The sequence below is a fragment of the Canis lupus genome, unplaced genomic scaffold (assembly GCF_011100685.1).
Source record: "Canis lupus familiaris isolate Mischka breed German Shepherd unplaced genomic scaffold, alternate assembly UU_Cfam_GSD_1.0 chrUn_S118H278, whole genome shotgun sequence".
NCBI lineage: Eukaryota > Metazoa > Chordata > Mammalia > Carnivora > Canidae > Canis > Canis lupus.
In genome coordinates, this window is record NW_023330012.1 from 4,400 (window position 1) to 20,449 (window position 16,050).

Here is a 16,050-nt window from a genome sequence, read left to right on the forward strand (position 1 = left end):
TCCTTCATATTCTCAGAGGTGGAATTGCTAGATCCTAACTAGATCTTTTTTTTTTTTTTTTTTTTTTTTTTTTTTTTAGGATTCTCCATGCTGTTTTCCATATTGGATGCATGAATTTACAATCCTATCAGCAAGGATTCCCTTTCCTCTACAGCCATGCCAATAATTGTTCTCTTTTGGTAGAACCCACTCTTTTTCTTTTTTTGCTTCATGTAGGCAACCCTTTTTCTTTTTTAAAAAATTAAATTGAATTAGCCAACATGTAGTACATACTTAGCTGCAGATGCAGGGTTCGATAATTTATCAATTGCATAGTAGCAATTCTAACAGGTGTGAAGGGATATTGTAGCTTTAATTTGCATTTCCCTAATGACTAGTGATGTCGAATGTCTTTTTTTTAAGATTTTATTTTTTTATTCATAAGAGACACACAGAAGCAGAGACAGAAGCAGGCTCCCTGCAGGGAGCCTAATGTGGGACTGATTCCCAAGATCCTGGGATCATGCCTGAGCCAAGGGCTGACCCTTAACCCCTGAGCCACCCAGGCATCCCTGTTGAATGTCTTTTCCCATGTGCTTGTTGACCCTTTATATATCTTCTTAGGAGAAATGTCTATGCATGTTCTTTGCCATTTCTTAATGGACTTATTTGGTTTTTGCTATTGAATTTCATGAGTTATGTTTTGTATAGTGATCCCTTAGAAAAAATGGTTTATAAATGCTTTTTTTTACCAGTTTGTAGGTAGTCTTTTCACTTTGTGGATAGTTTCTGTAGAGTGCAAAAGATTTTTAGTGTAGTCATACTACATTAGTTATTTTTGACTTTGTTGCTTTTGCATGAGATGTTGTAGCAAAAAATGATCCCTAAGACCCATGTCAAGGAAATTTGGTCCTATGTTTTATTTTTGGAATTTCGTGTCTCACACTTAAGTCTTAATCCATTTTTGGTTAATATTTATAAGTGGTGTAAGATATGGGTCCAATTTCATTCTTTTACATGTGAATATTTAGTTACCCCAGCATCATTTATTGAACAGATTGTCCTTCCTTCATACAGTATTGTTGTCTTGCCTGTCAAATATTTGTTGACTTTATGTGTTTGGGTCTATTTTTTGGGTTTCTATTCTTTCTATTGATCCCTTATCCATTTTTGTGCCAGTACCATAATGTTTTGGTAACTAGAACTTTATAGTATGGCTGGAAATCAGGAAGACTGATGCCTCCTGCTTTGTTCTTTTTTCTCGTGATTTCTTTGCCTATTTGAGATCTCTTTTGGTTCCATATAAATTTTAGGAGCGGTTTCCTTCGGGGAAAAAAAGCCATTGGAATCTTGATAGGGATTTCATTGACTCTATGGATGGCTTTTGGTAGTATTGACATTTTAATAGTATTAATTTTTTAATCCAGTTTGTGTCTTCCTGGATTGCTTTTATCAATGCCTTCTAGTTTTCAGGGTAGATATCTTTCACTTTCTCAGTTAAACTTATTCCTAAGTATGTTACTGTTTTTGATGCAATTGCAAAATGGGATAAGTTTCTTTTCAGAAAATCTGCTGTTGCTATGTAGAAATTCTTTTAAATTTTGTATGCTGATTTTGTGTCCTGTAACTTTATTGCATTTGTTGGTTGGTGTAACAGGCTTTTGGTTGAGTTTTTAGGATTTTCTTTATATAAAAACAAATCATCTTCAAACAGAGACCATACATTAAAAAAAAAATTCTGATGGCATTTATTTAGTTAGCTAGTTACTGATTGCTCTAGCTAGGAGTTTTATTTCTATATTGCATAGGAATGATGAGAGTGGGCACCTTATCTTGTTGCTGATCTTGGAAGAAAAGCTTTCAAACTTCACATTGAGTATGATATCAGCTATGGGCTTGGCATATATGGCTTTTAGTATATTGAGGTATGTTACTTCCATACCTAATTTGTTAACTGTTTTTTTCATAAATGTTAGATTTTGTCAAATGCTTTTTCTGTGTCTATTGAGATGATCATAGGATTCTTTTCTTTCATTCTATTAATGTGATGTATCACATTGATCGATTTCCATATTTTGAACCATCCTTTCAACCCAGGGATAAATCCCACTTGAATATGGTCAATTATCCTTTTAATGATTCTTTTGATAGGCCGCTGAATTTTTTTTAAAGATTTTACTTGAGAGAGTAAGAGAGAAAGCACAAACCAAGTGAGGGGCAGAGGAGCCTGATGCAGGGCTCACTCTCAGAACCCTGAGATCATGACCTGAGCTGAAGGCAGATGCTTAACTGACTGAGCCACCCAGGCGCCCCATAGGCTACTGAATTTTTTGTTAGTACTTTGTTGAGAATTTTTGCATCTATAATCATTAGGATATTGGCCTGTAGTTTTCTTTTCTTTCTAGTAGCATTCTTTTCTGATTTTGTTATCAGGATAATGCTAGCCTCCTAAATGAGTTTGAGAGTGTTCCTTCATTATTAATTTTATGGAGAATTTGATAAGTATTGGTTTTAAATCTTAATTTAAATGTTTGGTAAAATTCACAGTGAATCCACCGGGTCCTGGACTTTTCTTCTTTGGGACATTTTTTTTTTTTTACTCAACATATATTTATTGAGCACTTTTTATATGCCAGGAATGAGCACTGATCAAAATGACAAAAAGTCTTTGCCCTAGGTGAGTTTATATTTAAGAAGTGGAGGGACGCCTGGATGGCTCAGCAGTTGAGCATCTGCCTTTGGCTCAGGGTGTGATCCTGGAGTCCTGGGACTGAGTCCCACATTGGGCTTCCTGCATGGAGCCTGCTTCTCTCTCTTCCTGTTTTTCTGCCTCTCTCTGTGTGTGTCTCTCATGAATAAATAAATAAAATCTTTAAAAAAATTTAAGAAGTGGAATGTAGGCTATTAAAGAAGTAAAATGTTTATAGTATGGAGAAAAACTAATCAGGTAATGATAATAGGGAGATACTCATGTGGGGAGGGAGGTTGCAGCTTTAAAAAATTATTTATTTTAAAAATTCCACTATAGTTAACATACAGTGTTATATTAGTTTCAAGCAACATACAATAAAGCGATTCAGGAACTCTATACATTACTTAGTGCTCATCATAATGAATGTACTCTTAATCCCCTTCACTCATTGCTCATATCTTCCCACCTACCTCCCCTCTGTCAACCACCAGTTTGTTTTCTATATTTAAAAGTCTGTTTTAGGGATCCCTGGGTGGCGCAGCAGTTGCGCCTGCCTTTGGCCCAGGGGGCGATCCTGGAGACTGGGGATCGAGTCCCACGTCGGGTTCCCGGTGCATGGAGCCTGCTTCTCCCTCTGCCTGTGTCTCTGCCTCTCTCTCTCTCTCTCTGTGACTATTATAAATAAATTTTTTTAAAAAAGTCTGTTTTAGGTATGTCTTTTTTGTTTTGTTTCTTAAATTCCACATGTGAGTGAAATCATATGGGATTTATCTTTCTCTGACTTATTTCATTTAGCATTATACCCTCTAAGATCATTCCATGTTGTTGCAAATGGCAAGATTTTTTTTTTCTTTATGGCTGGGTAATATTCTAGTGTGTGTGTGTGGTGTGTGTGTGTCCACCACCTCTTCTTTTTTTAAGATTTTATTTATGAGGAGAGAGAGAGAGAGACGGGGGGGAGAGCAGAGACACCGACACAGGCAGAGGGAGAAGCAGGCCCTATGTAGGGAGCCCGATGTGGTACTCAGTCCCGGGACCCCAGGATCATGCCCTGGGCCAAAGGTGGCGCTAAACCGCTGAGCCACCTGGGGATCCCCACAACCTCTTCTTATCCTTTCACCTATTGATGGATGCTTGAACTGCTTCAATAATTTGGCTATTAAAAATAATATTTCAGCAAACATAGGGATGCATGTATCTTTCAAATTAGTGTTTTCATATTCTTTGGGTAAATACCCAGCAGTGGAATTACTGGATCATATAGAACTTCTATATTTAATTTTGTGAGGAAATCCCAAGTTGTTTACCACAATGGATGCACTTGAGTTTGCATTCCCCCATTATTGCACAAAAGTTCCTTTTTCTTCATATACTTGCCAACATCTGTTTCCTGTGTTGTTAATTTTAGCCATTCTGACCCATGTGAGGTAATATCTCATTGCAGTTTTGATTTGCATTTCCCTGATGGTGAGTGATGTTGAGCATCTTTTCATGTGTCTGTGGGCCATCTGCATATCATCTTTGGAGAAATGTTTGTTCATGTCTTCTGCCCATTTTTAAATTGGATTGTTTTTTTGGCATTCAGTGTAGAAGTTCTTTATATATTTTGGATATCCCTTATCAGATATGTCATTTGTAAATATCTTCTCTCATTCAGTAGGTTGTCTTTTCTTGGTGGTTTCCTTTGCTATGCACAAGTTTTTATTTTGATGTAGTTGCAATAATTTATTTTTGTTCTTATTTCTCTTGCTTTAGAGACATATCTAGAAAAATGTTTCTGTGGCTGATATCAGATATGTTGTCTTCTGGGATTTTTATGGTTTCAAGTCTCCCAATTAGGTCCTTAATCCATTGTGAGTTTATTTTTGTGTATGGTGTAGGTCCAACTTCATTCATTTGCTTGTAGCTGTTGGATGTGAGGGCGATCTGGCTGCGACACCTGTCACCCCATTGATCACCAGGGTTGATTCGGCTGATCTGGCTGGCTAGGCGGGTGTCCCCTTCCTCTCTCACTGCTCCATGTGCGTCCCTCCCGAAGCTGCGTGCTCGGTGGAAGACGACGACCATCCCCAATAGAGGAGGACCGTTCTTCGGTCAAGGGTATACGAGTAGCTGCGCTCCCCTGCTAGAACCTCCAAACAAGCTCTCAATGTCCAGTTTTCCCAGAACCTTTTAGTTAAGAGACGTTTTCCCATTGCATATTCCTGCCTCCTTTGTTGTAGATTAATTAACCTAATAACTGCAGGCTTATTTCTGGGCCCTCTGTTCTGTTCTTGATCCATGTGCCTATTTTTGTGCCAGTACTATATGATTTTCATTACTACAAGCTTTGCAATATAACTGGAAATCTGGGATTGTGCTACTTCTAGTTCTGTTTTTCTTTTTCAAGATTGCTTTGGCTCTTTGGGGTTTTTTGTGGGTCCATACAATTTTAGGATTATGTAGGTCTGTGAAAAGTGCTGTTGGTAGATGGAGATTTTATTAAATCTGTAGATTGCTTTGCGTCCTGTGGTCATTTTAACAATGTTTATTCCCCCTTGGGGCATTTTTGATTACTTATTCAATCATCTAACTAGTAGATGGTCTAGTTGCATTTTCTAATTTTTCCTGATTCATTCTTGGTAAGTTGTACATTTCAGATAATTTTTTTCATTTATTCTATGTTGTGTAGTATATTGGTATATTGTTAAGATCTTTGTATTTCTGTAGTATCACTTGTAATGTGCTTTTTTACATTTATAATTTTATTGATTTGGGTCCTTTGCCTTTTCTTTGTTAGTGTACGTAAGGGTTTGCCTAAGGGTTTATTTATCTTTTCAAAGAACCAGCTCCCACTTTGGCTATTCCTTTCTATTGTTTTTCTATTCTCTATTTCATTTATGTTTACTTTCATTTTTATTTCTTCTAATTTTGGACTCAGTTCCACTTTTTCTGGTTCCTTAAGGCTTAGAGACTTAGGTTACTTATTTAGGATCTTTTTTTGCTTCTTAATGTAGATGTTTATTGCTGTGAACTTCCAATTAGAATTGCTTTTATTATAGCCCACAAGTTCTGGTATGTTGTACTTTCATTTTTGTTTGTCTCAAAAAATAAAAATAAAAAAACCTTTCCTATTTCTCCTTTAACTATCAATTGATCAAATGGTTTTAAGGAGAGTGTTATTTAATTTGCATATGGTCATGAGTTTTCCAGCTTTCCTGTTGGGATTGATTTTTAATTTCATGCACTGTAGTCAAAAAAGATATTTGGTGTAATTTCAGTCTTCTGAGTTTGCTAAGACTTGTTTTGTGGCAAAGTTTATGGTCTGTTCTAAAAAGTATTCCCTGCCTGCTTGATAAAAATATCTGTTCTGCCATTGTTGAAGAGAATGTTCTATGTATGTGTTAGGTCTGTTTGGTCTGTAATGTTTTTTAGGTATACTGTTTCCTGATTGGTTCTCTGGATGATCTATCCATTGCATTACTGTTGATTTCTCCTCTGAGCTTTGTCAGTTTCTGCCTTATATATATTCAGGTATTCCAACGTTATGCACAAAATATTTACAATTTATTATCTTATTAAAGCATTGGTCATTTTCTCATTATATAATAACCTTCTTTATCTCATATCATTTTTATAATACATGTAATGTAAGTAAATTTAGTGCCAGTAATTTAGTGCCATTTGCTTGAAACGTCTTTTTTCATCCTTTATTCTGTGTGTCTTTGAGGGTAAAGTGAGTCTTTTTTAGGCACCATAATGTTGGGTATGGTTTTTAATCCATTTAGCCATTTTGTGGCTTTTAATTGAAGAAATCTGTTTACAACTAAAGTAATTATTTATAGATAAGGATTTACTATTGCCATTTTGTTCATTATTCTCTGGTTATTTTGTACACCCATTATTTCTTATTTAAACCTGTTACTTTTTTAGGGTGTGTTTTGATATCTTTTGGTATCATTGTGCTTTGAGTCCCTATCTATGTTTTATGTAATTACTAAAGGATTTTCCTAGTAATTACAATGAGGCTTACATATAATATCTTAAACTTATAACATCCTCATTTTAAACTGATACAACTTTGATAAAATTGATAACCTTTACACTTTTACTCCCTCTCCTCCTTTTTGGTTATCGCTTTTACATTGTGTAATAACAGATTAACATAGTTATTTTTAGTACATTTTTTAAAACTTCAGCTAGAGTTTTAAGTGAATTAACTATCCCTGTTACCATATTGCAGAATATATGACTGTATGTTTACCATTACCACTGAGATTTTTGCTATCTTTTTATGTTTTTGTGATAATTATTGTTCCTTTACTTAAAGAACTTCCATTAGCATCTTTTGTAAGGTAGATATAGTGATAAGGAACTCCTTTACTGGTTATTTGCTCAGGGAAGTCTTTATCCTTGCTTTGTTTCAAGGGACAGTTTAGCCAATATAGAATACTTGGTTGACAGTTATTTTCCTCCAATAGTTTGAGTATGTCATCCCATTCCTTGATTAAATGTTTTGTTTTGATTTTTGACTAAAATGTTTTTGTGAGAAATGTGTTAATAATCTTTTGGGTGTTCCCTTGTGTGTAACTTTTTCCTGCACTGCTCTTAAAATTCTTTCTTTGTCTTTGACTTTTGGCAGTTTGACTATAATGTGTCTCAGTGTAGCCCTATTCAGGTTCATCCTATTTGAGGTCCTCTGGACCTGATGAATCTGGATGTTCATTTTTTCCCCTAGATTAGGGGACATTTCAGCCATTACTGGTCTTTCTCCCTTCTCTTTCTCTCCTTCAGGAAATTCCTATAATGCAAATGTCATTCCTTTTGATTGTGATTTATAATTCCCGTAGGATTTTTCACTCTGTCATTCTTTTTTCATTTTGCTCCTCTAGATTATTTTCCATGACTTCTCTTTCAAGTTACTGATTCCCTCTTCTGCATGGTTGAGTCTACTTTTGACATTTTCTGTTGAATTCTTCAGTTTACTTATTTTTCAAATCTAAGAATTATATTTGGATTTGTTTTTGATGGTTGCTCTTTCAAAGTTCTCATTTTTATTATTCATTATTTTCCTAATTTCATTTGCTTTTCTGTGTGTGTCTGTGTTTGTGTGTTTTGTAGTTCACTAACTTCCTAAAGGTGGTTCACTTTGAATTCTTTCTGACAGTTCCTAGATCTCCATTTATTAAGGTTTAGCTTTTGGATCTTTATGAGTTTATTTTGGTGGTGTCCTATTTACCTGATTTTTTTTTTTTTTGTGATCTTTGATTCCTGATGTTGGAATCTGTGCATTTAAGTAATTGGGCTCCAATTCCATACTTGACAAGTTTGCTTTGGCAGAGACACTTCTTCACCATTCAGCTCAGTTTCAGTTTCTTGGGCATTTGCTGGTAATTTCTTTGGGCAAATGGGGTCTGCTATTGTGGTCTTTTCTTGGATGGGGCCATGCTTCATACTTTAAGGTCAGGGATAGGAGATGTTCCAGTGACTGAGAGAGTTGTATAGGACTGCCAGCTTGGTTCCCTCCCTAAGAAAAGCTATAGGATGGGCTTTGCAGTTGCCTGGCTTCTCTACAATTGCTTGGATTCTCTCCTAATCTGGTTAGGCTTCATCGATGGTCTGGACTGGCTACTATATTCAGCAGTAGATAAGACTATGAATTAGTTTCCCTTCCCTAGCACGACAGCAGATAGAACCAGGGTCTGTATAGCTCATTGTTGGTGGACCCGAATCAGTGTAGTGTCTGCACTGAGTTGCTTGGTCAGGTGAGGCCACTGGTTTTGCTCTGCAGACTGGGGAAGCCACAGGCTATGCTCTTTGTTCAAATGCCACTGTAGGTAGGGCTGTTGGATGGGCTACAGAGCTTTCCTTGTGCTTTGGTTAGATTCTCTGGTTGGATAGACTGATGGCATTCAACAATGAGCAGGGTTATGAATTAGATTCCCTGTCTGGGTGCAGTGGGAGAAGCAGTTAAAGCTGCTATTGTTCTTTGTTTGTTGTTTCAACTCAGGCTGATCCATTCCCCAAGTTCCCTGACCAAACAGGGCCGCTGTGCAACTTCAATTCTACCAGCTTCTCAGCTTGACTGCTATTGGGTCACAAAGCTTTCAGGAGTTTTCTCCAGCCCTTCTTGTCAAATTGGACTAGAAGATACTCTCCACAGTCGAGGAAGGGAGCTGTGATTCAGTTCCCTTCCTGGGCTTAGGCAAACTTGGCTCTATGGTCAACAGTATTCATTTGATCAGAATAAATAAGATCTATATTCTGCTAATTCCCTGGTCAGAGTATATATCCATCTTGGTTCTGATAATGAGGAAAGCCGCTGGTTGGTATTATTACTTGGACACTGCAAGTATGACTTGGTCGGCCAAGGTCGTATGCTAGTTGTTGCAAGCCTCTCTCCTATTCTTTGTCACAGTTAGAATCCCAGTGTTTGAACCTTATAGTTTTCCAGCAATCCCTGTGTAGGCATGAGATCAGAGTAGGGGTTCAAACAAAGCAGCCACAGTGCTGAGTTGGGGGGCTGGCTATTCCCCCCTGTGCTCTCTTTTCCCACTGGAAGAATTGGAGGCTCAGTTGAGACCTCAGGTTGGTGCTGAAATGGCCTGGATTTGGGGGAGAAGTGCAGCCAGCGTGTGGCCCCTTCTCTTCCTATGCAGTTTGTCTTGGCCTCTGAGGTGTGGGGAGTACCTCACCATCATGTTCTAGGGTTCTTTCAATGTTGTCTTGCTCTTGAATAGTTGTTCATTTGTTTTGGGAGGGGAGTGAAGTCAGGAATATCCTATGTTGCCATCTTGGTGATGTGATTCTTCATGTTCTTTTTTTTAAATAAAAAGAATATCCTTTCCCTTTAGTAATTATTTATTTAATCACATTACATTTAATAAGATAGTTGAAAAGAGGATAGGAGACCATGATTTGGCTATGGACCCACGATCATAGTGAATTGAGTTAGAAAATTAGCAAATGAGCTCCAAATTTCTAGAGTATTTATTTTTATTTCTTTGTCTGATTTTTTGGCAGAGTAATGTTATACTGTGGATCTGTTTTATTATAGAAATTGTTTTTTTACCCCATTTTTATGAATCTATGTGTTAAAAATTCTGACACTTGAGTTGAGGAAAAGACAAAGTTCAGGAGAATAAGAGTAGGGGTCTTTGTTTTGCAGCAAAGGGAGAGAAGCCCATGGATTTTAGGCTGAGAGTCTGGTGTGGACTGACTGACATATCAGTTTCTCCACAGAGAACCTTAATTGCTTGACAAAACAGGCGTTTCCTATGAGGAGAAAAACACAATACCACCCTGAGGATTTCTATTCATAAACATAAATCCTCCTTAAAAGGAATACTGGCAATCTAGAATTTCAGATATTTAATATTTTTAATGAAATTTATCCTAATTTTCTCATTTTTGTAAGCATCTGTAACCCAACTCGATTTCTCTTTCTTTTAGATGAGACTATTACTTACCTCCAAAGAGTTATTAAATTTGCCATGGATTTAGGTTTTGGGTGCTTCTAAAATATCTCCAAACTTTTTAGGAAAGAGAATACCAAACATATGTTTTAACACAATTTTGGCATGAAAAAAGAATTTTTTTCAAAAATTGGGGATTTCAAAACTAGAGGTTATAGCAATTTGCAGATTATTGAGAATCTTGATTATTTAATTGAATGTTTCCTTATTTAAAATACTAAACTACAACTACTTTAATTCAACCTAAGTGTATTTTATGAAGCCTATCTTCCTGCCACCTTGCCCCCCACCCATTTTTTTCCCTTAAGGGTCACTGTGTTAAAAAAAACAGTCAAAGCAACAAAATAGAAATGTTCTAGTTTGTCTGTGCTTAAAGTGCATTTTGAAATTTGCTTTTAATCCTCTCATGGTCATGAAGATACTCTTCAGAAGTTTCTATTTTTGTGAAAACATATTAGCTTTCTCAGACTAAAATACACTGAGCTTGATTTAGTCCCAGAAAATAACCCATATACTGGAAAATGAAGATTTCATACATCAAGTAGCACCAGTGGTGCATTTTCTCAAGTCTACGTTGTGTAAACAGGACATTTTTACATTATTTTGTTCTATTCTCCATGGTATAATGTAGATGAGAAAGCCAAAGTTTTCATAAACAACTCTGTACACAGTAAAGATATTTTAATATTCCCAAACAATATTTTTGATCACTGTAATTTATTTCTGCCTGCAAACTTTTGAGTCATGTGCTTTTTTTTTTGAGATCTAAACTATTTCTCCTATTTTCTACTTTATCTGTTCACAGGAAAACCACATAAGTCAATACTTAGCATTTGGATTCAGTAAAGGCTAAGCAAAGACAGGTGGAGCAATATAGGAAAAAGGAGTGATTTATTATTTTTATGATGTTCATTTTCTTTTTTTTAATTTTTTTTATTTATTTATGATAGTCACAGAGAGAGAGAGAGAGAGAGAGGGGGCAGACACAGGCAGATGAGAAGCAGGCTCCATGCACCAGGAGCCCGACGTGGGATTCGATCCCGGGTCTCCAGGACCGCGCCCTGGGCCAAAGGCAGGCGCCAAACCGCTGCGCCACCCAGGGATCCCTGATATTCATTTTCAAGCTAAAATACTAATTGTAGCTTTTCCTCAAACTACTATATCTGCTAAATATAGGAATGTTGGTTGGCATTTCTGTAGCTGAGATCTAAAAGAGAGTCTTGAATGAGTTTGTGTGTTGGTGCTTCGGAAGCCAGTTCCAGTAGTAACTGTATTCATGTTTTCATTAATTCATTACCCTCTGGTAGTAATTGTTCTATTCTGCATTGAGATTTAGGAATTTCTTTCATCCCATGTATGCTTTGGGAGAAAGCCTGAATTGCCCACCCCTTATGTTTTTTTGCTGTGAATATATTGAGCATGTGGATTTGTGTGTGTGTGTGTGTGTGTGTGTGTGTGTGCGTCTTGGTCTTCTATTTAGGGCTGTGCTTTTTCTGCATATATTGTGAAAAAAATGTTTCAAGAAAGTGTTTTTTTTGTGTGTGAGATTTGGCATTTTTAAACTTCATTATAGATTTAAAGTCTTCCTAAAATAGATGGGGAATGAAGCGACTATTTTCCAGTTTATGTTTATGCTCTTTTCTATAAACCTAACTGCAGAATAAACCTAAATTTGTTAATTATCGAGCATCTTATTTTTTATTAAGTGCATATTCATAAATAAGTCCTTGTAGAAAGAAGGGTATCTAGTTGTTTTCTTCTTAGTAAACTGGATTTTCATTGTCATCTTCATATTGTCCTCAAGTTATAATTTAGACACTGTTTGGCAGTGAACAAACACAGTCCCTCGACAGAAGTGATTGTAAAAGACTGGAATGAGAAGTTGTTGAGGTAAAAGTTTCATCGTTACTGTGACATAAAACCAAGAAATGGAGAAAAAGTCCATTCCTTCCCATTTATGGAGTCACTGATCACTGACTGGGGGAAAATATATATTTTTTGTAGACAAGTAAAATCTGGTAAATAACCCATGGTATTTTGAAGAATCTTTGCTGTAGATAATTATGTTGCTGGATTAGAGAAATTCAGGTCAGTAGAAATAAATAATAAAACATAAAGTATATACTATGGAGTCAAGACAAAAAATAAAAGATTTTTCTTATTTGAAAATTCTATTGAGAATAAGATCCATATTTAATAAGAAAGTATTTTTCTATGATTATTCAAGATTAAATTTCAATAAGTTACATTATCAAGGATGTCTATGGAGAGAGTAGTTTTTTTTCCTGTGCCTTTTCTTTGAGCTCCTTTGGATTTTATTTTTCTGCAAGATCATTGTTCTTCACTCTAAAAGTTATAAGTCAGAACTATAAGGGGCATTTTTTGTTTTTGTTTTTGCTTGTATGTCAGAACTTCTCAAGTCTTTTTCTTTTCTCCCGTAAGTATCGCTCTGGTCCATTTTGTTTCTATTTTCATACTAGCAGTGTGTATGAAAAGTATAAGAAGAGACAATGATCCTCCCCTAGTCAACACCAAGTTTCCTTAGCAGCCCATGTCTCCTTGCCTTGCAGAACTTTACCATGTAGATAGTGAAATTTACATTAGATTTTCGTAGAAAATTGCTGAACCTTACAAAAAAGTCTCCTTTAGTTTTGTTTTGTTTTTTTTTTTAATCTTTTTTTTTTCAGTTGAGGTAAAAGTTTCAGTGTATGGAAAGCTGCCCGTGGCACACGCGCCCCCGTGTTCCCTCCCAGGAGCTCCCGAGGCCCCTCCCTCGGTGCCCACCCGCCTCTCCCCACCCCTGCAGAAGCCCGGACTGGAGCCCGCAGCACCTCCACAGTCCCCCCACCCTGCAGCAAGAGGTGACCCCAGCCGCGGGCTGAGCTGGGGGGACAGAGACATCGCCTGTTTGCAAAGCTGACAGCCTTCGGTGCAGTACCATCTCAGAGAAACTTCCTTTCAAACAATGCTTTCTGGAGCTACAGACCAGCTTGGGCATAAGAAAGGGGCTTTGCAAGAAACTTCAGATCACATCTGACATGGTTTTCTACGGTCATCAGGTCAGCGTTTGAAGTTGCCGTCTCCAAGCAACTCAACTCAGTAAGGAAGGGAAGGCTTTATGCGGGTTCACACCTTCTCATAAAGCCTCACATACACACGAGAAAGATCTTAGACCTATTAAAGCCAAAACTGGAAGATTCCATAACACTGAGTTTATTTATCTTTTTTAATTTTTATTTATTTATGATAGTCACAGAGAGAGAGAGAGAGAGAGCAGAGACACAGGCAGAGGGAGAAGCAGGCTCCATGCACCGGGAGCCCGACGTGGGACTCGATCCCGGGGCTCCAGGATCGCGCCCTGGGCCAGAGGCAGGCGCCAAACCGCTGCGCCACCCGGGATCCCTGGATTCCGTAACACTGAGTTTTAAAGAAAACCTGCAGGCGCGGAACCAGAGCAGCAGATCAACCAGAGCAAGGGACACTGCAGAGTTCCGGCGGGTGCGACTTCGCTGGTTTTGTCCTGATGTGCGAGTCCAGCGCTCAGTCTGAGTCGCTGCAGTGGAGCTGGATCCGCCGAACTGCTGCTCCCGGACCGAGGAGCTGCTGCTGCTGAGCCGGGCGGCCCTCCCGAGGGCGCAGAGCCCGCTTTCTCCTCCTTGGCAGGCTTCTCGTTGTTGTTCAGCTGCCCACGGACGTCCTGCCGCGCGTCTCCGACTCCTTCCTTTCCTGAGCTAACTCCTCCTTGGACTTGGCCGCCTGCTTCTTCCCGCTCGTGGAGAAAGGCTCCCTTGGCTTTTCCTGTCAACAACGCTTGCTCCCGCACAGTGGTGGGTTTCAGAGGCTCAAAGTCAATCTCTCTCTGCTCAGGCCTGGGTCCCTGAGCGAGGGCTCCGGGACTGGATGAAGTGGACCCCGCAGCCCCGTGTCCCCGGGCAGCCGGGGTCTAGGCTGAGCTGGCGCCCTCGGCCTAGCTCACGGGCAGGCCTTGCTCCTCCTCTCCGGGTCGTCGAGGCCGATGCCTGCTTGCCGCCCTGCTTCGGCTGCCTGCTGGCCTGGCTGCGCTGCCGGCCTTCTCGGCGGGAGCCCTCTTCGGTTGGGCCTGCTTGGCGGCGGGGCCCCCTTGGCCTTCTCGTCCTCAGACTTGGCCTTGTGCCTCTCCGTGTCCTCGTCTTCGTCCGCGTCCTCCTCCTTCTCCTCCTTTCCCTTCGGCTCCTTCTTCCTCTCTGGCTTGTTCCCGGGCCCGCGACAGGGCGGCGAGCTGCTCGTGCACAGCCTTCAGCTGCTCCTGCAGCTCCGCCAGCCGGGCCCGCTCCTCTCCTCCTCCTCCCTCCTCCTCCTCCTCCTCCTCCTCCTCCCTCCTCTCCTCCTCCTCCTCCTCCTCCTCCTCCTCCTCCTCCTCCTCCTCCTCCTCTCCTCCGCTCTCCTCGCTGCTGCGGGCGCTCTCGGGCCCCTGCTCCACGGGGGCTGCGGCTCAGCCGCATCTTAGCAAACCGCACCTCAAACACGGCCGCAGCTTCCTGGCCACGGCCACCACCTTGTGGCCTGGGGGTTGTACTGGTAACAGCTGGAGAACATGAACCGGGTGTCAGCAGCGAAGCCCTGCGCGTCTGGGCACTCGCGACTGTCCGTCTTCTTGACAGTGCTGAGGTCCATCGGGTGCTCGGTGACGTCGTGGTAGTCGTGCAGCTCCAGGGCCTCGGCGTCCACCGGCTGGAGAAGGGCCAGGCGCAGGCCGCACGCTTCTTGCACGGCCTGTCCTCGAGGACGCTGTCACAGTGCCGCGAGTGCTCGGCAGCTCGCCCTTCCGGCCCGCATGCTGAGGCACCTCGCCGTCCTCTAGACCCTTCCAGGGCGGTGCGATGGGGCGGCCCCCACTCTCTCGCCGAGCCCCCACCTCGGCCTGCTTGGGGTCTGACGATGGCGGCGGCGATTCGCTCCGGCTCGCGGATGGAGTGGGCGTCGTGGTGGCTGCTTTCCGCTTTGCACCCTTTTCCTTGACGACAGGCGCTGTGGGAGGGACCACAGGGATGGATGATGGGCGTCGAGGGAGGGGGTGGGGCGGCGGCGGGGGCGCAGGGAACCGATGTTTGCGGTAATGGTTGGCAGAGGGGGGCAGCAATGACAGGCGTCTGGAGACAGTGGGGGGACGCTCTGGAAGGGGGTTGCTGGGGAGACAGAGGACACGGCCACCACTTGCTGCCCACCTGCACTCCGGGTTCCTGCGCCGCGTTCCGGCCTTTGCCCTTCGGAGCAGGGGGTAATAATTCAACTTCGTCCTGGGGCACCTGGGCCACTCTCTGCAGAAAAATTTTCTCTAAGGCTTGGGCCGTTAGCACTGTGTCATCTGTGGGCTTGTTGTAAATGTAACAATTTGTAAACATGGTGTGGAAGTCCTGCACGCATTCGCTGGCGCTCCAGTAATAATTATTTTCTAGTCTCTTCTGAATAGTCCCCATAGCCATCGGGTGTTTATGATTTTATGGTAATCGGGCAAGGTTAGCTTGATTGCATCCACGGGCTGGTAGAAGGGCCAGGCGAGCTGGTGATTCCAGGGCGTCTTTACCACCACGTTCTGCGCGTACTGCAGCTGCTTGGTCTTGCGGCCAGGCTTGGCGGGGTTGGAGACCTCCCGCGGGTTCCCCGGGATCCCCGCGGGCGCGACCGTCCTGGTGGTGGACATCCTCCGCGGCTCGCTCACTGGCCGTCACAGCAGCGGCTCAGGGAGGCCCTCGCTTCCACTGCGCTCCTTTTGGAGGCCTGACATCCCCTTTGTAGGCCCAGCCAGGCAGCACTTGGCCTCGGCGGCTCCGACGGCCGTCCCTCCGCTCCCTATATAGATTCTGGATAACAGTTCTTTATTAGATGGTTCTTTTGTAAATATTTTCTCCAACTCTGTGCTTTGTCTTCTTATTCTCTTGACATTGC

At 41.2% G+C, this 16,050-nt stretch overlaps 1 pseudogene; it reads right to left on the reverse strand.

Annotated features, from left to right (window-relative positions):
* Positions 1–13,457: 13,457 nt before the first annotated feature.
* On the reverse strand, positions 13,458–15,805 carry LOC119878197 (annotated as a pseudogene).
* Between the last annotated feature and the right edge of the window lie 245 nt (positions 15,806–16,050).